Genomic DNA, 23,213 nt, shown 5'->3' with positions numbered 1-23,213 from the left:
TGTGGAAACCAGAAATATGTAAAGAAACTCTTTGCAAACTGCAGTAAATAATTTCATTTTAAAATATGTCAACATTTTAATAAAAGTATTGGGTTTTTTTCCCCAGCACATACAAGAGACCACGGCTTAGCTATGAAAACAATTCAGTAATTCTGAATTTGCACATTTTTAATTCAATCATGGCTTTCATCTTAGAGTTGCTTAATATAAATCCTGAGGAGGAGGGAGAACAAGAAACAAAAACTCTAAAAAATGAGCCACGCCTAGTACACTAATGCAAAAATTATGAGTCAGAGTATAGTTTAAGGTATACAGCCACATGAAAAAATAAATTGGATTTTTTTAAAAATTTGGAAATTGAAAAAAATTTGAGAAAAAAGGCAAAAAAATATTAATTGAAATTAAAACAACCCCAAAGAGTGGGTACACTGCTATTTGTCCAGAGGGCAATGCAGGAGATCTACAGAACTTTGGAGTTTGAGTTCAATTTAGCTGCCCTTGGAGCTGGGTAACTTCAAGCTCTGGGATACAGTGTAATTCAAGAATGATTGGATCAGGAATAAAACTCAGATAACTTCTTCCTCTACAAGTGTGCCGTCCAGTAGGTTACGGTAATTAATTTTTACCCTCCAGTTGCACTAATGTTGATTTGTCAATGCAAACATAGCTTCCAACACAATGGCAGAACACTTACCCTGGCAAATCCTGTAAGTGAGTAATTACAGCTTTCTCTTGAGAAATCTGTATTGTAGGATGAAAAGTGCTTGGGCAGAGACTGGCAGACAAAACAGCAATGAGCTGACTTTTGTGTCCTATTGCATGGGAGGAGGTGACTGGTTCTTCCATACCTGTAAAACCTTGTGTGAATTAATTCTCTAATTAGCTTAAGGGTAATTCAGGGCAGTGGTTTCAGATGTATCAAACCCTGGAGAAGGATCCTATTCATAGTTTGATAGCCTGCATTACAGGTTCCTTGTTCAATAACTAGTACAACCAAGTTGTGATGCAGGGAAAGGCGGACAGAAATGTTCATAAATAACTCCCTCTCCTCTGAAACCAAATTCTATCAAGGAGAGAAATAATTTCCTGAACCCACAAGTAAGGTGGAGAAAAGTTTATAAAAACTTATATAAATTTACTCAAGCCCTGAGACTGATCTTGTCCCCAAAGTATATCTTGAATTATTCTTTCCAAATCTGCTCAGCTATAATTTGGCCAGGTGATACAAACTCCTCTCTTGCTTTGGTATCTGTAAGTAGTTTTATCAGCTTTATTAGTGCCTGTGATCTTGTTCTTAGGCACCTATTTCTTCATTTTTAACCACATCAGGAATTCAGGAAGCTGAATTTAAAAAATCTTTGGCATTCCTGTTGTCATAAGACATAGAATACTTATCATTGTAGCCAAATGTGTCAGAGCAATTCATAAGGTGATGATGGACCTTGGAATAGCTCCCAAAAAAGCCACATCCAGTAGACATAACTAACTTCAAAAGCAGGAAGCTGGAAGAAATGTAATAAACTTTTAATGAAATTGGTTTTTTTTTTAATGTACAGACTACTTTCTTGGTTTATTTTCTTGCCGTGGAATCCAATTCAACAGTAACACACTGGCAGAAGGAGATTTCAAGAAAAAAGAAAGAAGAAACAACTTTTAAAATTTTATACATGAAGATATAAGTGAAACAGGCTCCCTGGAGAAATGGTTGCAGCACCAAGCCTGACAGAGTTCAAGAAGAGTTTGGAAAATACTCCCAGACGCAGTGTGACTCTTGGGCGTGTCCTGCGCAAGGCAGGAGCTGAACTCAGTGATACTTCTGGGTCCCTTCCAGTTCTGCTTGTTCTGTGATTCTGTGGCACAGGGAAATTAAGGTGTTGCAGGGTGGGAGTTGAGGGAAGGAGAGCAGTGAGCTATGACAGTGATTGGAGAAGGGAAACTGAAAGGAATCACAGGACTTCCACACAAGCTTCTCCACAAGGCTCCACAGAACAGGTATGGTCCTGCCCCCTCCTCAGCTGCCTTCCTTAGCAATATCAAGTCATCAGAGCTAAATCTACCATCATAATGCCATTTCTATAAATTCAGATGTTGTAAGGGCATTAAATATAGGGTCTACCAGTATTTTAAACCTGACTTGAGGAAAACATTAAGCCATGGCTTGTAAAGGCCTAACTTTGTTTTAATGTAAATAGTGGAGTTTTGCATACCTGGGAATATACACCTGTTCTGTTTTTTCCCATGTTCTCACAAAGGAGTCAATCCAACCATTCTCACTGGATAAATTTTTCACAATGAGTTTATTCACAATTAATAAATAATTTTACATTACTATTACCCAAAGTATGCACTTAATATTCAGAATAATAAAAGGAGCAATAAAGTCTATTCAAGATAAACTTTATTCTAATTCTTAGAATTCCAAAGGACTATTTGGTTTCTGAAATCTGCCTTATTGCTTAATAATCAAAGTCAAAATAGCTTTCCATCACAGACTGGTGCTGTCAAAGCATCATTGTACCATAAACCCTAAAACCTTATGGTAAAGAATGGGGAATGGTGTACGAAAAAAAATAAAACCAAACAAAAAACCCCCAAACAAACAAACCTGCAACCCAGTAAGACTGGGGTGGAGAACACCCCAGTGGTGCTTCATTGCCTTCCTTTCCAAAGAGAAATCAACTTCAAATGCCTTCAATGAATGGACTTAATGTAATGCAAGATATTTAGATAGCCCAAATCAAACCACTTACGACTTTATAGGTCAGTTCTGTCTTAAGTTCCACCAGGGAAGCAAAAGGTACAGATTTCAGGACTATATTCACCGTTTGTATCTTCTTTTCAGAAAGAGAGACCAGCTACTTCATCATTTTAAATATTACTAAAGTGAAACTTAAAGAAATGCAATCAAAATAAGGATATAGTTTACAGGTTTCTCCAAAACAAGCTTTACTGATAGCCCCAACTGGAGAAGAGAAATTTTTGTATCAGTGGCTCTTCTGCTTCTCTGATGCCACAATCTGGCAATCAATACTTTACTCTTCAAGATGGCCAGAAACATTTAATTTTTAAAGGATCTATGATGCATCTTTATGCTGTATAGGTATCTGTAGTGATGTTTTGTAATATTTTTACTTTTTGAAATTGTTTTTAAATGTATGTATGTGTGTATGCATGTATTTTAAATTTTAAATAACAGAAGCATAGTAAAGATGTATTCTATGAATAAAATCCACGTTCTGGTGCAAGCTATGCCAATAAAATGCATTTCTATTGTGTATACTATGCAGTTATTATCCATTTATTATTATTATTTTTGTAATCTGTGGTTTTTTTCCTTACTCTTTCCTTAAAAAATGAAAGTGTTGGTTTTTTTAACTGAGGATGATACGGAAAAAGATTGGTCCTGGTTGTGATTCCAGATTTATCCATAGGATATCCATAAATATCCTAATATTTAATTTTTTTGTACACAATTTCTTGTGTACAATAAAATTTAAATATTTATTGCTTATTTAACTATTTCTTGCTTGAATTAAGGATTTGAACCTTCCTAACAAGGCCGTTTCAGATTATTTTTTCTGTAGATTCCCAGTAGACAAAGACAAAGGGATTTACTGTAAGAATTGACTGACACAGGTCATAGCAAGAATGAAGAGCAGGTAAAGAATTTCTCAAACATTTAAATAATCACAGAAGCATTAATGTGCAAAGCACCCTGCATCTATTGAAATTACTGTTACAGTATACACTTTGAAAACATCACAAAAGCTTTTCTGTGTCCTTTATGCACAAATCTTTACACTTATGCCTGTGTGCATGTCTGTGAGTGAACACAAATGGAAGTATAGTAACTGACATATGTTTGCTTCCTGCAAACACTTCAGAAAGTAAACCAACTAGCAGGAGTGTTTACTAATTCAAAAACTCCACATGAGAACTGCTGAATATGGAGACTGGCTTCTTAATTGCAGTTATGCAGCATGACAGTCAGATTCTAACTTTTACATATGCGCAATTAACTAACAGCAGGATCATCCCATCCTTCAGCCAGTCTGGTCAGCTGCCCAGAGATGCTAAATCAGAGGGGTGGTGTGCCTGGAGCACTTTCCAACACAGTCTCTGTTACATTGGTTGTTAACTACTCACATACAAGGGGGAGGATTAACAGCATTGTTTTTTCCACAGTAACAATCAAAACAACTTGGGACAGGGCTGGGTAACTATCCTGGCACATTGGGGTGGTTTGTGTCAGATATTCAATGCTGACAAAAAACAAACTTCATATCAATGAACAACAGGCCTAATAATCAGAAAACACAAGGAAGGGCAGAAAGGGATGATTATGGGACTGGAGATAATGCAGAAAGCAGCCTTAGGACACATCACAAAAGCTTCTATAGACATTCTTGGGGGTATTCTGTGATGGGCCAAAACCCATGGCACAGTATTTGCAGCAAGATTGAGAAGAATTCAGTTGTTCTAATAACTGATCTTGGAAATTATTCACTGGGTTATCATTGTGATTTTGTTTTAGAAGTCTAGTAAAATATGTTCAGCTAATTGCTCAAGTAGACATTGGTTCTTATTAAGTGACAGAGCCAAAGAAAAGTAGACTAACCCATTTGTGAATTATGATGAGGCTTGCATCCAAAAGGCTTTGGAAGGGAATAATTATGAAACGTCTGTCATTTCATCATAGCAGTCTGTCTTCAATCAAAGCATGTTGTAAATAGAAGTGTTCAGAAATTATCAAAGGAAACAAAGTTTTGTCAAAAAATGCTACTTCATACAGTCTGAAGTCTTTCATTTAAAACATCTTGGGTTCAATGAGGTTTTAGCAAACTCAAGACAGAGTTCAAAGAGAACCCTGCCTGGATCCCTGCAGAGTCTGCCTGGACTATGAACATTGGAAACAGCCACCACAGGTCAGATCAAAACTAAATTAAAAAAAAAACTTCCAGTGAATTTGGAATCCCAGTTTTGGGCCAATTTTGTTTATGAGGTATTTTTACTGCTATTTAAAAAATATATCTAGCAGCTACAGCTCAGGAGAGAGTTTTTATAGAACAGATTTTTATCTTCAAGAAAAGACACATAAATGATTTAAAATTAGAAGAATATGACTAAAATGCACATTTTTCTTCTGCTATAATCTCTAAAGAGTCTCTGAAAATAAAACAAATTAGGCTACAACTGACTTTTAAATAACGCGTGCATTAAATACATATATGAAAAATAAATTTCCTAGTGTTACACATTCCTGCCTCACAGCATTTGATTTGCTATACTTGGTGAATTTTGTAAAAAGAATTACATACTTAGTGTTCATGACCAAAATGTAAAGGGAAAACATAAATTCCTGCCTGCATAAAGTATGAGTGCAGTGATTTTACATAAATATGTTCAGAGTCACTTCCTATTCAGGAGATAAATGCATAAAATCTTAGAAGATAATTTTTCCGTATTTTGGTTTCTTTAGAAAGCCAATGATTTCAGGTATCTCTTGATACCACTAATAAAGTGGTTTAGGGTTGTAATATATACGGACTATGTATACAACATACATAAGTATGGAAATTAAAGTATCCAAATTAGTAGGTACATTTTCAGAAATGCAGAGCACTTGGTGGTGGTAAAAACACTAAAATAGGCTTAGAATACATTACATTTGTTTCTTTCTTCACCAAGGTGACTGGCACACATACCAAGTATAAAGGATTTGTGTATCTTGTTGGGATGTTTCCTGCCTCAGACCATGCTGGCATAGCACATCATGCTATCATAGCAAGAGTCAGTAGAATAACCGAAGGGTACTCGCCCAGGCAAATGTTTTAGCATTATCTTCTTGTGCAACATACCTAACACAACACTGTCTTTAAAGCCCATAAAAGTTTTCAAATAGTTTTTGAAATCTAGATTTTTTTTTCTGAGCCCTTCTGTCTGCACTAAAAATAGGAACAGTGGTGTGTTTCTTATCAACTTATTTGAAAGAGGAATCCTATTGAAAACTAAACTCATTTCGGTTACATGCTGAAATGACTGTGCTAAAGGGCCTTACTGTATAAGTGGAGCACACAAGCCAAAAACAATACAAACGTTTAGCTGCTGGCTTTAGCCAGTCTCTTTCAGTGCAAATCATAATTGCTTTAGGACTTTCTGAATCCACTTTTGAATTCAAAGCTTCAGACAAATAATTGGATTTCCTGAAAACATGCTGAGCTATGTTGCTCTCCCTGTCTTGCTTCATGTCCTCAGGGCTCCAGTCTCTGCTTTATATCAAGCTGCACCTAGTAGGCTAATTGGAGGGATGGGTAGATCACTCTGCATTAACATGTCCATCTGTATTGAATAAAATCTCTTCAACAGTCTTTGTCATCTTCACCAGAATTATCACTTCAGAGCTGAAAAAACAGGAAATCAAGTAAAAGTGTCTGCGTAATTTACCAATGGCTCTGGTGTCTTAGGCCTGTAGACCTATGATCCAAGCCAATTATATACTAGCTGACTTATTTTTACAGTACTTTGACATTGTATACTCACTTCATGTGTCTCACTGACTGCAGGGCAGCTCTAAATATGCTCTGGGCTATCTGCCTAGACATTTCTTGCTCTAGGTAAAATACAGTTGAAACACCATTTGAGTTTGATCTGTGAGGCTTGTAAATATGTAATATCAAAGATTAAGCCCTTCAGTTTCCCAGTATTGTGACAGGTGTACAAAAGGTATCATATTAACAAATGAGGTGTGGCTTTTTTCATTGTTGTTTAACATCAATAGCATATAATAAGCTGGTGACACTTTTTTCCCCACATTTGTGTAAAAAAATGAATAATTAATCTACAGTGTCTGCTGAGACAGAAACCCAAAAAGCAAGACCAGCAGAACCAACCAAAAAAAACCCCAAAAAACCAAGCCCAAAGAATCCACCCTGCATTAATTGCTGATGGTATGTCTAGGGTCAGGTTTGTACTAAGAGTTCTCCCGGCATAGCTGTGTTCAGATTCTGAAATTATTTGCACCTTCTTGCTGACCTCATTGTGTTGGAAAACACTAAACGCCAGTACTACGAGAACACAATATTCCTCTAAGGGTGGTTTGGATGGTTTCACTTAAGGAATTCAAAGAAATGGCACAAGAATGCTGACAAATATTCTTGTCTTGTGTCTCACAGTTTGATGCACTGCTCGCTCCTTAACATGCTACTTGCAGCCCCATTTGCCACTGTTAGAGTCTTTTTTTCCTCTCCTTTCTGTTCCAAGTATCTCAGACAATGGTGACACCTCTCTCTAGCCTTCACAGAAACCAGCTGTCTTCTGCAACCTCTGTCTATTAGCTTGATGGTGTTTGACTTACAGTGTTGCTGCTTTGAGGACTTCTTCTTTTCTTTTATTTTTTTTTAAATGAGTTGTTTATAAAGGTTTCCATGTTGTTGGATTCTAACATATTGTACTTCCAAAATGGCAGGAGACACTTCGCATAGCTGCAGCAGAAGAGTTTTCAATACTGCAAAAACAGTATACATTAAAATTTTAATGTGCAGAAGCACATGTATCTGAGCATCTTTTTCATTTTATTTCTCTTCTGGTCTCAGTCTGCAATAGTTTATGGCTGTTTTTGTCTCCTACAATTCATATTCCATGATATATCTTTAGAGTCTTGCTGGATAAGAGCACAGGAGTAGTGCCAGAATTCTGCCTTCTGTCAGTGGCTAGGAGGGGGAGCAGGGATACTGCCACCCATGAGACAGTATGCATCAGCAAACCACAAGTCACTTCAGGGCTTACCCTCTCCTCTACACCAAATCTGAGCATAACATAAACCCCTTACCAATCCTTTTGAACTCCACAAATTAATTTTCTCCACATTGAAAAGTGACTATACTTTCTTAGTTTGTCTGTCATGTTTCTTAACCAGTTTTTATTTATGGAAAAACTTACTTTATTTTGCTAAGGCTACTCAGTTTCCTTCACATCCTGCCTAATACAGGACTTCCTCCTCTGAGAGAAGATCCTCAGCAAGCTTTTCTTTTGGCACTGTGGATGTTTCTTACTCTTGGTTTGGCACAGCTGGGGCATTGTTACAGTCTCTGCCAATTATGGATGGATCTTATTACTGAGGTTAAGTTTTAACCCACCCATTCTCACCATCATTTGAAGATGTGTAATAATTTTGACAAACCTTAATGGCCATTCCAGATGCCCATTTATTGTGGAGTGACCCACAAACTATCACATCACAAATGGTCACAAAATCATACTCACCATCTGTGATGATGTTTGAGTTTTGCATACAACTCCTGATACATAAACCAGGAATTTAGTTATACTTTGTAGTAGAAAAGTTGGCCAAACCTGGAATTAAATCTGAATATTGAACAGAATATAGCATTTTAAATCTTTAAGAAGTGATATCTTTTTTTCAGGAACCAAATTTATTCTGAGGAAGAAACCCTCTGTGAAAAAGGTAGCTATAACCATTTGATCAGACTACAGTTTCACGTGTAATTATTCCATTTTTGTACAGATAAGAGGTACTATGATGAAACTGAGAAAAAATAAATCTGAATCTCAGCACAGGATGGTAGGTTCACAGGATAAGACCAGTAGAAAGGCATCTCAGGAGGGCTCTGGTCTCACCTCCTGCTCAAAGCAAGGTCAGCTGTGAGGTCAGACTGGTTGGCTCAGTCCTTTAGCTGGTCTTACAAATCTTGAAATGCTCAAGAATTTGGCTTGCACAATCTTTGCTTGATTGAACCTCTCATGTTTCAACCCATGCCTTTGACTCTCATCCATCCATTGTGCATCACTGAGGAAGGTCTGGCTTGATCACCTCCAAAAGCTGCTCTTAAGTGGTGGAGCTAGAATTAGTATTGAGTCCCCTTAGAGCTGTCGCCTCCCTGACTGAACAAATCCTATTGCTCCAGCCTCTCCTTAAAGGGTGAGTGCTCCAACTTCTGATCATCTTTGTGTTTCCCATGCTGCACTTGAAGAGAAGGGAAGAAAAAAGTAACTACCTGGGCTACTGGCTGTAGTCCTGTTGCTGTAACCCAGGATGCAGATGGATAGATGTATAGATTACAGCTCAGAATAGTGGAAGTGTTTGAGCTATGGATTCAAAGGCTTGTCCCTTCATGGCATGAGCCCTTTAGGGCAGGGCAAATACTGCTTAGCTGTTTCAGAAACAGCAGTATGACCAGTGACTGCACCACTTGCAGTGGCTTTAAGTCCCAGTCAGTAAACTTGTTTCAGTCTGTAAAGATCTTTAAGTCCTTCTCTTTGATGACTGCCTTGTGCTAAAAGACATTCCCTGCACAAACAAATGTTTCTGACTAACATCTAAAGGTTGAAGCAGTAAAACATAACTTGACTTGAAAATGTGTGTGCTGAGCTTTGACTAATGACAGCCTGGTTAATGTGGAATTCTCTTCCATAAAAGTGAATCAGTTATAAAGTCTCTCCATACCTATTTTTTTCCTGGATCAGATTTTTCTCCTGATGGGATTTGTATTGAAAGAAAGCGGATAAAGACACTCTGCCGAATTTTATCTACAAGTTCATGTTCACCTTCTTGTGTAATTGAAGTGACTTGACATACAGAAAAGGTTTTATGTGGCTGTTTATAATATGATCATCCCTCAAATGATGAATGGACCATGCCAGTGGCAAATACTTAATTTGCGTAATTCTTTATAGAAGTATTTGGTTTTACTCTGGGTTAAGGCAAAAACCTACACCCAAGACACTACCTCTTGGGCCTTGGATTATGTTTAAGTTTTCATTTTAAAAATTGCTTTTAGACCTTATACTTTGATGTTAAAGATGGAAATGCAAACATTTTCTTGACACTGTAGATATGTAAGCAAGGCTACAGTCAGGAAGAAACCCTCAAACCTCATGCTTGTGTCGGAACAAATCAAGCTCAGTGACACTTAAGGAGGAGGCTGCTTGCTTTAGGGAAAAGACTGGATAGTCCTTATTGGAATGACTTGGAAGCCCACAGGGCTCTGCTCTTCTGCTTTCTCATGACCCTGTGTAAATCAGCATTTTATGACTATTCTAGGCAGAGGGCATTTAACTGTTTCATTAAGAGAAGGATGATTTTCTCCTAGATTGAAAAAAAACATTGTTGGCTTTGCATCAGACTAAACATGTTGAAGATTCCAGATGCCTGCAGCCAGTTAGCATTTAAGCAATAAAATCCTTATAGACTTTTGGCATCAAGCCTTATAGTTTTTGTGGGAAAGGAAGAAATTGTATTGCTTTCCTTCTTGCTATTTCATTTATATCACAGAAATGGAATGTCTTTCACAGTTGAATGTATGTACTTCTGTAATTTTTAGATGTAAAGCCAAAGGCCCCTGTGATTTCTAAATGTACTGCAGCCAAGCTTCTCTCTAGACTCTTCCAAAACCTACCATACACTGTTCAGGCCAGAAACCAATGGATAACTGCTTAAAACCCTCTGCCCATTACCTTAGAGAAAATATGACTGTACTGTTGAAGTAAGGAGGCGTTACCTTTGTTGTCCTAACAGGAATGTATTTTGCAAATCTTTCTTTAAAGTCTTTGTAAAATGACTTTTTATCAATCTTATGTCTTTTGGATGCTGAAACTAGCCATAGCTGTCAACCATGAACTATTTATTTTTGACAAGAGGATAGAGAGATGAAAATATAGTTTGTTTGCAAGACACAGCCAATATACCTGAAGAAAAAACATTCAAGACCTGATTTAGCCACCAGTGCTTTAAATGGAGCAATAAAATATCAACCTATTGTGCTCTTTCAAAGATGAAGGTGGGAGGTAACCTTGGCACATGCATGAAGCAATGGTTTTCAGTTCTTTAAGCGCTCTGAAAAATGTGCAACAAGTCACAGTCATTAGAAGATGAACCTAAACAAATTTAAGTTGGAAGGCTATTTTTTTTTTTAAAGGAAGGATAATTAATTGTTTGAGAAGCCCTCCTCAATACATAGTTGTTCAGTTGCTCAGTTACACAAAGTTTCTAAAGGATGCTCCTGGAACCCTGGCCACAGTTCAGTAATTACAGTGGTAGATCCAACTTTATAGAGTCTCATAATCTAATTAGAGGTGGGAAAATTAAATGGGCTTCTCCCACCACCATTCAGGTTAGAGATTGAAGTCTGGATTTTGGAAGCAGGAATGCAGTAGGCTGTGCAATATTAGGAATGATAAGGGGGAGATGAAGGACTAAGGTGTGATCTATAAACCTGAGGATATTGCACAGATAGGCAAGAGCAGTCAGATCAACCCTTGCAGGGCACTGGCAGAGGTGGCATCACCCCACCCACAGAATGCTGCTGGGTTGGAGTGAGGGGGAGCCCAGAACCTGGGACAGGGCATTCTGAGCAAGAGTAGAGGCTCCCTGCTAAGGAATTTGCAAGACTTAGACGCACAAAGCTATGGCCGATCTGCTCCATTGTTGGTTGTTAAACATGTTTCAAAAGAGAAGCAGTTTTGGGGACTCAGACAGACTTCTCCCCACTGAGGTTTCTGAGCTGTGTTATTCTGTGATCCAAACTGCATCAGCAGAAATAGAAGGATAATTGGGATTCTGAAAACATTGTGACATTTTAAAATCTTCAGAACAGTATTTGTCGTGTACAAGGTTGTTAGGTGCTTTTAGCAATGTTTTCCTTGTCACATTGCTAACTGTTCTCCTGTTAGCACAGGATGCAAGGAAGCTTATGGAAGTCTAATTTGAGACATTGTGCTCCTTGCAGAGAGAAAATACAAATACACACATATTAGCTTAGCCATGAGAATTTGTGACATCATATATGAAGTCTTCAGCAGAGATCACAGATTAACTGTAAGATTTACTTTGCTTAATGCATGTGTTTTAAAGCTACAGCTTAACTGGTCATCACTGTCAGATTTAAATATTCAATAAACAACTCTTAACAGTATATTTTTTCCTTAGTGTAGACTCTTAGCAGCTCTGAGCAGGAAAAAAGTAAGGATTCAGCTGGCTGAATCTTCCTAACACCTGGTTATTTTTCAGAAGTAAAAATGTATATATATTTAAGTTTAGCATACTTAATGTAATACAATAAATAGTAGGTCAAGTGATTATGATAAGTATTTAAATAGTTTTGTTAATGTGTATCCATTTTTGAGAACTTATATATTTTATTCTTGATTCCCTGGAGAAAAATTCTTAGCTTATTTGTGTTGCAATGAGAAAGGTACGTGCATCTCTTAATGAATATGTGTTTTACACTTATCTTGGGTTTTCCTTGAGGCTTTTTGTAACTTATGTCAAAGTAAGGTTTTACTGTAGATGTGAACTGAGTCTGCAACATGCTGTTCACTTTGGCATATATGTCAAAAAACATGGGCTAGATGTTGGATAAATCAGAAGGTCCACTCTAGGAATGTAACTCACAAGCTGCAGGCACTACTACTCGATAGTCATAGAGTTTATCTGAAGAAATGATCCCAAAATACCTGCAAGATACAGCACACAGGCCATTCTTCAGCACAGATTCTTTTGTTCAACATGTTTACACCTGTAGTGCTGGACTCTTTCCTGCTATAGGTGAGCCTCATAATATGCAATTAAAATACAATATGTGAAAAAGGGTGCAGATCTTTTCTTCCTGTATTAAAGTGGAAGCCACACTTGAAGAGACACGGGAATTGTTCCAGTTCAGATGGTTCACTGACTTGGTTTAAGATAGTGTAACAAAGGTGCTAGTAGGAGCACAGATAAATGCCTAGCCAGATACTGTTAGGAAAAAAGTTTTAGTAGCTTTTCTCTCCCACCCCAGAGAAATAACAGGTAACAGCTATGACATATATGATTGTGCTTTCAATGTAAGTCTGATATTAATTCCCTTAATCTCTATAGAGTAATGTGATAGTTCACAATAGACTGGAGATATTTATATATGTGTCTAAATTAATCACTTTCGGATTTCATTATCCTAACAAATCTCTTGAAAAATATTCCTGGTATTAGTCTTTTGACAAGCTAGGTAATATTATTTAATTAAGAGTAACTTAGTTTAAAAAAGATATATTTAGAGACAAAGGAATTATTGGTCTGGAAGTGGCTTGCAACAAAATTTTTCATCCTGGAATGGATGAAATGGTTTCATTATATATAAGAGAATTTCAATTTATATTACCTAAAGAAAATTGTATGCATCAAAGTTCAGTTGGTATAAAATGCAGTTTGCCTAATGGAAGTTATATGAAAGAAATTAACAATTCTATGTTTTGTACTCATGTTGTCATAATCTCAGCTTAGTGCACTGTGCTCTATACAGCTGGCATCTATTGACAGAATAGGATGGGAAAAGCATATGTTCACAGCTGAGTGGAATTTGATCAGCTGGTGCCAAATTTAAACTGCATGCAAAATTTTTTAATCTTATTTTTTCACTCACAGTGAAATGTTGATGCAAAACACAACTCAATGATTTAGGTAAGTAGTTTTTTTTTTCCTCCATTTAAAAAAAACCCCATCAAACACAAAAACACAAACAAACAATCAATCAATCAAATAAACAAAAATCCCAAACCAAAAACACAACAAACAAAAATCCTAGCAAAATATGGAAGAGGAAAAAATAATAGATTTTTTCTGCTCAAGACATGATGTACTTTTCTCTCCTATATGAAAGACAGTTCTGAATCATAGGATTATTACGGGAGATAAGGACAAAGATGTTCTATAGAATGTGCTCACGAGGGCTGGAGTCCGAGATGAGGGGATGGAAGCAGTGGTACCATCCCAAGTTTTGTCCGCAAACTAAATTCTGGCTGTTTGAGATGTCACCAGATTTCACTGTTAGAAATATGATGGTGTGCTCTTTTCTAGGTCCCTGAAACTTTTTCCTGCTCAGCAGGTATGGTTCAGGATATGGGACACATACACAGATGAGCTCAGAGCGTCCTGAATTTTTCAAAGGAGACCATTTCCAATCTCACTGTAAAGAAAAGTGATAAACAGTGATTCAGTAATGAACTATTCTATGGGTCTGAATGTCACTTATAGAATGCTGATCTGGGGGACATTTGTGTTGGCTTATATACACCAGTGAACTCTGCAAAGTAATCCCTGTGGTTTTTCCTTCCTATAGGTTTTTCCGAGGGATAAGGAGATGAAGAGGTGCTGACATTCTTCAGAACTTCATCCACAAGTGGCCCAGGCTGAGCACTACGCATCACATGAGTCCTTCATGACCCAATCTGTTCTCTTCCTTCTATGCACAATCAGTAGATATAATTTTATGATTGGAAAAATGATGTTTTCTTTTTTAAAAAAGATACTTGTTTTGTATTTACTAAACACAGAGGAGACAGTAACTCAAAGTCTTAAAGATTTTTGTTCAAGATTTCAGGCTCAGATGCCTCTGCATTCAGCTAATTTCTTTTCTTCACAACCATCAGGGCCAGAGAGACTATTTCACCAGATGTAAACAGAAAGTTTGGATAGAAACATGGCACTCTTAAATATATTATCAAGTCACAGACCTAATATGGGTGGGACAATTTTGAGCTTTGAAGTTAAAGAATTCCTAAAGGACTGGTGAGGCAAAATCAATTATTTGAAGAAAAAAACATGGTAAAATAAAAAGAAAGGCATGAGAGCTTTATAACAACACTGAGAAGAAGTCTTTGAGAAGACTTGAAATTTATTGAGTCACCGCAGTAGATACACAGAATAAAAAGGAAGAATCTTTGAAGCTGAAGGGAGTTCCTTTAACCACAGATCTTTTTGAATGTTTTTATTATGAAGCAAGGAGAAAATATGCTGATGGCATATTGTGCTGTCAACATGATGAAGGATTAAACTGGCCTACAGGGAGAACTCAAATACCTTGAGACTGGAAGCAATGGAAATAGAAAGAAATGATATTACAGAAAGTAACCTAATGCTTAAGAGTAATAATATGAGGAATTTCTATAAACTTTTAATTCTGCAACAGGAAATAACAGAGGAAAAGAAATATATGAGTGCAAAAGTTGTTCACATGAATAACTTTCAAGCATGAGGTACATTTGAAAAAGGCTCCCTTCAGTGTATATTGAGAGGTTTCCTTCAGTACATTTCTTGACAAACAAGCAAAAAAAATAATTCAGAGAGGCCTCTTAAACTCTGTGCCTTCTTCTGGATGGCCACGTTCAACATAAAAAGAAATAAAATTTTGATATTAAAACATATGGAAGCATAATCAGAGAAATGTTGGACCTGTAGCATAACAAAAGCCAAGATAAGCTAGATATATGTCATTTAAGGAAAGGAAAAGTTGCAACTGTTATGGATAAACATGCAAGGAATGGAGATAAACACCTGGAAAGGAGAAGAGTCAAGTAGATTAAACGAGGTTGTCCACAAAGGAGCAATGAGCATATAAAACTGTCAAAGAACTGCTATGTCTACAAGCCAGAGAGAAGTTTTTTGCCAAAGAGGTTGGAAACAGTCCCTTTTTAGTAGAATTGGAGAGCTAAACTTATATTGAAATATAAGGTCATATGTATTTATATATATATATATATATATATGTTTACATATATTAATATATTTTAAGATAAATCTTGGTCAGTCTACACAAAACCTGCTCCGGACTGGGACCCGGGAACACTGAAGGTTCGGCTGCAGCAGCTGCCCCAGCGCCGTAGGGACTGAGAGCAGAGCAACCACTCCCGAAAGAGACTTTCTGATTTTGTCACCTTTCTCAGAGCGGTGTCATTGGGTATTGTTCATTTTGTGTGCTGGGGGGTGCTGTGCCAGTGAAATAAACAGGTTTTTTCCACCTCTCTCCAAGGAATTTTTTCCCGAACCGGTTGGGGGGAGGAGCCGCGTGGGTTTTGCTTTCTGGAGGGGCCCTCCTTTGCAGATTCTTTAACAAATTTGCCCTAAACCAGGACAGAGACAGTATTAATATACTATATTGGCTAGTTAATAATATCAAAGTTCTAATTTTAATGTTTTATAAAGTATATTAAAATTAAAATAAGTAAGGGAATCTGCTAAAACCTTCCTCACAGGATATCCTCTATATGCCGTGGTTTTATTCAGCAGAAATACAATTTTATGTGTTATTGTTTATATGGAGTAATGATTCCTAATACTGGAAGATAATAGGTCAAATTAATGGATATCAGATTTTTAAGAAGAATTTGTCCAAGGGATTGCTGCATCTTTTACTAAGTTTGTGAGGGATTTCAGTTCAGGAGCAGAAATAAACATCATGGATGATCATAAATAGTGAAGGTACTGATCATAAACACTTCAGAAACAAGGTCTACTCACACCATTATCACACAGTTATAAAATATTTTTGCTTAAATTAAAGGTATTGACCTGTGCCAGTGATGTTGATATATTGTAGTGATGTTGATATATTGTATTTATGCTTTTAAAGAAAACCCCGTCAGAATCAACATATTAACATCAAGAGCACCTTAGGGTTAACAGGTAGTCCTATGGTACATGCCATGTCTCTGACACTCTGCTTTATGTGGCTCAGGAAGGTCTTTGATTTTTCCTAAAATAGGCTGCTGTTGGAGAAGTTACCAAATATAGGATTTGGTAATTAGCACCAATGACTAAACTGAAGAACAAGAAAGCAAGTAAAGAGGAAATAAAGGAGGAAAACTTCTTTCCTTCCAAGTGTAATTTTATTCAAATCAGTATCAACAATAATAACAGTAGCTACACGCTAAAAGGAATTGGCAATGGCATTTTATAGTATAGGTTAGAAAATGTAATTGCTGGTATTGACTTTGGACATTGCTGTGGTTCCAAGCAGTCCCTTTCAAATACAGGACATCTTTTAACTGAGTAAGTAAAAGCTCTGAGGTTTCCAGGAGATTTAAATTTAAATATGCAGGACAAATAATTCCCTGATGTCACTCATCATCAATTTTCCTCACCTTTATTTGAGAGCAATGCCTGGCATGCCAGTGCATTTTGTGTCTTGCCATTTTTCCTTGAATTCCTACAACTTTTACATTTTTTTCCTTACCTGGTTTCTTCTGTGCTTCTAAATTTTTAAGAGGAGACAAAAAGCACAAATGATTGAAAGTTGCAGTAATTTATTGCTGGCATATGACACCGACATTTTTTTGTGAAAATAACTTTAATAATAAATAACTTTTTGTGCTGTCTAAAGTGACTAAAATCATCCCTATTTTACTATGAATTCTACTGTTTTAGTGTCTTTTTCTGATGTTTGTGATATTGATTACTGAATTACTTCAGTGACCAACCCAAATTTTAGAAAGCAGTATGATGAATTTTTGAAGCAGAACATCAGATAATAAAAACACTCTTACTCTCCAGGGTGAGCTCTCTAGTTTATATAACTTTTTGCACTGATTGGTAAAGTTCATTTATATCTTGCAATTCCTCTCACCCACACTGCACTTGGCTGCTGCCCACCAGTGGTTCATCCTAGGGAATACATGAAAAAGAGAGAGCAAAACATTATAGCCATTTTTATTACATCAATAGAAATAATATATGCCAAGGCTAAGATATGGTTAACTACTTCTCTTTGTCAGAGAAAAAGAAGAAGGGGAATATTACACAATTATATACATCAGGGAGTTCTTAATATAATTTTCTATGCTGGTTGTTAATTTTCTTCCAGTACAGATAATTTAATTTACCATATTAAGTATTAGCTCCTGAATGCAAAATGCTTACTTGCTACTTTTTCTTTTCCACATTTTTCACCTAACAATGATATGTGCATATCAGTGGATTAGTGAGTTACTACCTTGCTTGTCTACCCTATTTGTTGCTTAAATGTTGGAAGTCATTGTACCTTTATATTTAGGCAAAAGTTTTAATACTGAGTAGACTTATAAACTTCCTAAAGCTGTTTTCTAAACAGCTGATTTAGTAGCTTTGTATATAATTATGCTAGTTAATTACCAACCAAATAATCTGGGAACTAAAACATTAAGTAATGAAAAGGAACAAACTTTTTACTATAGAAATGTATTAAGTCATATCAAAATAAAATAAAATTTTATGTACAAAGAGAAAGAAATAAAATCTTCTTATATCTTTTCATTGGCTTGAGAGAAGAAAAAAGAAATACCTGCTACTTTAGGATGACCTGGCTCTACTGTATTGCAATACAATTAATGATTTACAACATTCCTTCTGTAGAAGAAGTAGACTGGAGGCAGGCAGAAGGCATTTCATTTACATCAAATCTGAAGTATTTTGCAGTTTGCTGTGGCTTTCAAGTGTGTGATTCTTTTCAACTGCTGTTTTCATACTGAGAACTTTCTAGCATATGATTAACATATATCATGTCTGGTTTGTTCCTTCTGTGACACATGGTGTGTAACATTTTCTTTTGGCTGGATTTTTATTTGTTTCAATTTGATTTTGAAAGATATCTGTGCCTTGGTACTTGTCATTTCCAATATAATTTAAAGGAAATGCATCAGGGAAGAATGACTGTGGCACTTATGATGGTCTGTACTTCTTATGGATGTCATTTGGTTATTTTAAAAACTACTGGTAGAGCTATGAGGAAACTTTGCATGGAAAAAGTTGCAGACTGAATTGAGGAAAAGGAAGTTATGTATATTCAGCCAAAGGAAACTGTGTGAGATGACCTTTGAATGTATCTCACTACCCGAACCATTCAATGGATTCCATCATTCTCAAAGTGATTTTTCCTTTACTGATGACATTATCTGTATTTCATTTATTTCATTCATGACCTGAATTTTTTTAAACACCAAGCCATCCTAGGCATTGAATGGGAAGGCAAAGCTTGCATCATGAAAATACTATCTCCTCTGGGACCTGTGTTGTCTGAACACTTCTTGCTGCTGCAAGCAGATACCAAAAAGATATGGAGAAAACAGGAAAGTTGCTTCTGCTCAGTGAGATGACCTAAATCTCTGTAGTCTTGAATATATGGCCTGTGCATCACGTGAGAGACCTTGCAGATATTTATTCCTAAATCCTCTATCAATTTAGTCAGAAATGAAAGGGTGGATGATAAACAGTGGGTACATCTCCCATGTATTTCTTGCAGCATCTATGAAGGAGAAATATTTTATTTTCTGAATTAAGTACTGGCTGTTGTGGACACAAATGTCAATGCTTCTACAGGACTATGTTTCGTGAGCCAGAGAGGGTAAAGTTGGATTAACAGTCTAAATTCATTTACAGATATCATTGGAGGTGGAATTTGAAAATATCAGTGCATTATTAATTGATGGTGAAAGAGATCTGTATTATCTGAGAGGACACCTTAAACGTATGCAATATCTGTGAGGAATGTTGACTCGGGGTGATTCTTCACAGAATCTGGTGCTGGGTTCTCCAGGAGTTGGTCAGCTCCCAGCATTGAGTGTGAATAGCTCTGGCAGAGTAATGGGAGGCCTTTGGGTTTTTATACAGTTTAGATTAGGGTTGAATGATTTCTGAAATTTTTACTGCATCAAAATTAATATTTTATTACTCATGTGGGTGTTTTCTTTTAATTTGGTTGACAATTTTTTCCCCCACAATCGTAGTATTGCTTTCCACAAAAACATTTTAAACTGGAGGTAATTAAATTGTGGTTTACTGTCTGGTCCTGACATGGCACAATGTCTAGTAAATGTTTTGTTCTTTTTTTTTTTTTTGACAGAGTTTGCAGGCATAATTTCTAATAGTGCTCTTTCCTGGATAATTTCAACATATAGTACATACATTTCCCTTCCTGAGAAAATAATATATATATATTTATAAGGATGTGACCAGATGACTTTTTCATTTCATGTGTCATAATATATTTATTTCTTGTCTCTATTTAACCTAAAATCACATTATTAGCAGTATCTGTATTATTTAATTTTTAATTTTATTTATGGCATTTGAATACTCATTATGATTTGGATGTTCCATTGCCACTCCTACACATTTGTTATCTTTTCATTATTCTTCTACAATATCAATTCTTTTGCAGAAACCTGCTGTCTCTTATGTGTTCACTTCAATATAGATATCCTGCTTCTGACATAAATCAAATAATTAATCTGTCAAGATTTTTGTTTTACCTCTCTATATAGTTCATATATACCCCTATGAAGACTAGATTTTTCTCTCCAAACCATTTGCAGCTCTCAAATTCATTTGTGCATTGATGTCCAATTTTTAATATGTTTAATTTCTGTTTAATATAGTATTCCAGTCGATGGACATAGTTTGTGTTGAACATAAACATGTCCCCTTCCTTAATGTTGTTGCTTATATTTTTAGATTAGATGAAATATTCTTTCCCAAAATCCTCTTAATTCTGGACAATCTAATTTCTGTGGGAAATGTTGTGGTGTCATTTCTCAATAGTAGTTTTATTTCTCAATAAATACATTTTCTAAGTGTTGGAAGGCTTTTGAAAAAAATTATTTATTGTGTCCATTAATGGTGGCCATTTGCAAAACCTGTGTTTATGTGCTGTGAGTATTTTAGTGGTCTTGCTTTCATTCTGATGCTCTTTGAAAGTTCATTGTGCTTTGTCTCTGTATGCAGCTTGAAGGCCAACTCCATCTTTTCTTTGCCTTCACTATCCTTTCCTCAATATTATCACCTGGTCTTTATAATTAACTAGTTTATTCTGCTCTTCCAGTTCCTACAACTGCAAATTCAATTCCCCTTGAGGTCAGCTTCTCATTTTTGACTCTCTGAAGTCTTCTAAATTTTGGTTTCAGATCAGAGATTTAATGGAAATAATCACTTTACAGTTGCATACTTAATTCAGTAGCCATACATACTTAATTCAGTAGCCATACATAGTCTTCAAAAGTTTGCTTTTCTGTTACTGTTTCCTGTAAAACAGTTGTTGTTGGGGTTTAATGTGGCATTGTCTGGTAAATATTCTGGTTTCATGTTACCTGAAACAAAAACTCAGCAGCATCACATAATTTTACAAATGATCACACATATTAGTTTTTTTCTTTATTATTTCACTTGTTTCCTTGAAGAGATTACATTCTTGTACCCTTTGTTTACACATGTTTCTGGAGACATGGGCTTTTTCAACATTCTTTAGATTCTCCATGTTCTCCCTTTTCCCCTGATTTCTCAATTTCAAGACACTTTTTTTCTGTTTTAGTGTTTGTGCATTTGTTCAACCCTTTAAATATTTTTGTAAAATGAAACTGTTTAATGGACAGAAGGAAAATGGCAAACATTTATGGTAAGAAAAGGCAAGATCTGTGTTGCTCATTTCACTGTACCCACAGAGGATTTGGGACCAGTCACAGTATTTCCCTGTGACACCCAGTGCTGCCAGGTGCAATAGCTACATATGTTCTGTAGGAACACTCTGAAGACCCTCCCATGCATTGTTTTGCAGGAGTATCCAGCCTTGCCAATAGATTCCAGGCTGCTGTGGCTCAAGAAGCTGTCCATGGGTAGCTCTGGATCCATTTCACAAGGCCACACTGGTGAACCCCTGCTGTGACTTTACACTCCACACTGTGCTTCCAAACTCCTTTGAAATGCCAGTGTGCCTCCATGTTAGGGCGTTATGGACAGCAGACTGTGCCTTTTCCCAGCATTCATACGCAGGTATTTCAGGTTCACCTACCTCACACTGCCTTCTTCCTTGCCTCCTGACATCATTTCTAGCATAGTTTTTCCCATACTTCACTTGGTTTGAAGTGATGTTCCATCCATATCTCACCTCTCTTCTCCTACTCTGTGTGGGTGGGAGATGACAGACAGCTGCCCTAGCAATTAAATCCCTATGTGAAAATATGCAGGAGAAGGGCCTTGTCTCTGCCAGGTGCAGGAAAAAAAATGTTTTACTTTTCATCCTGATCCAGGATGAGAATACCTCAATACAGTGGATTTCACAGGAGATGGAGATTCCGTCAGAGCTCTATCTGCCTCACCACTGGTCTAGTTCAGCAGTGCTAAACCAGTGTCTCTGGATCTGATGCCCATCTAAAAGGACTAGTGGGAATATTTGAGTTATGACCTGCACACCTAGGTAAGGCGTAGCTGGGTGTTTCTAATTACCTCCTGCCATTACAGTGGGCAAAACATTTATTCACCATTCTTCCTTCCCTATCTGTTCCTTCTCTTTGTCCTTTCTCCTCATCCTTTTCTCTCTTTACTATTCTCTTGCTGCCTGTGCGGACCTAAATTCCACATTGTGCTCACTCTCCATATCGGTGTGCTGACTTTGTCCACTAGATTGTTTTGTTGAATTTGTTTTCTGGAATTTAACGCATTAAATTTATTAAAAAATAAATTCACTTGCAGAAACTATGATACAGAAGCTTGTATTTGGAAGCAAGGGTGAGAAGGAGGAATATTAATTACTACCTTAAGCTGCAGTGAGCTGTTAAATCAACTTAAGCAGGAACCTTGGAAATACTGCATTTGAAGAAGCCTGTGTAGGACACCTATCACAACACTCTGTCATGACTGCAGTGTGGGATGATGAACAAATGGACAGTTTGCAAGGTCACCCTGCTCATGGCATCAATTGTCTTGCAGCTGAGGGCACAGAGAAAGAATGCCATACTCTTATTGACCACAGGCTGTGTCCTGCTGCCAGGGGACCTGCTCCCTTAATTCCAGAGGAAAAACCACATGAGAGTCAAGGAGCTTGCGGCTGTTCCAAGGTGAATGATGCTGATTTAGTTCCTCTTTGCCAAAAGTCAGTGCCAGAGCTGTTTGTTGTAGTGACCAAGACACTGGGAAATAGCTGTGAAGGTGAAGTGTACATCTGGTCTCAGACGTGCATGAACCTCTGATTAGGCCAGTTTGTCACTATATCCTTCATCAACAGGGTGTTTCTTCCCCTTTAGTAAGCTGCTGCATAAATGCCTAGAAATCAACGTCCTGCAGCACAATGGAGAAACTTAAATTCACTTGTGAGAAGCGGTGGGGCTTTTTTTTGAGGGGGCTTCTGCAGTGGACTGGCTATTGAAAAAACACACACTTGGTAACAAAGAGTGTTAGGTGTTTTGATTGTTTTTTTTGGATTGCCTCAGCTTTTTGGCCATGAAATTCCTTGAGTTAGACTGCTTCCTGATTTAGGACAAAATAATCAGATCTTCTTCAGAAAGTGTGTTTAGAGCAGGTATTGCTCTGAGATGTAGTAAGATATAACTATGGCAGAAGAGGTCAAGGGCAGACTTTCAGCTACTTGCCAAATTTATGTAAGGCAATTCAGTGAAAAAATTCTCAGAATCCAGAAGTTAGT

Source organism: Ammospiza caudacuta, chromosome 1 (assembly GCF_027887145.1).
Source record: "Ammospiza caudacuta isolate bAmmCau1 chromosome 1, bAmmCau1.pri, whole genome shotgun sequence".
NCBI classification, from domain to species: Eukaryota; Metazoa; Chordata; class Aves; order Passeriformes; family Passerellidae; genus Ammospiza; species Ammospiza caudacuta.
Note: the sequence above shows the minus strand (reverse complement) of the source record.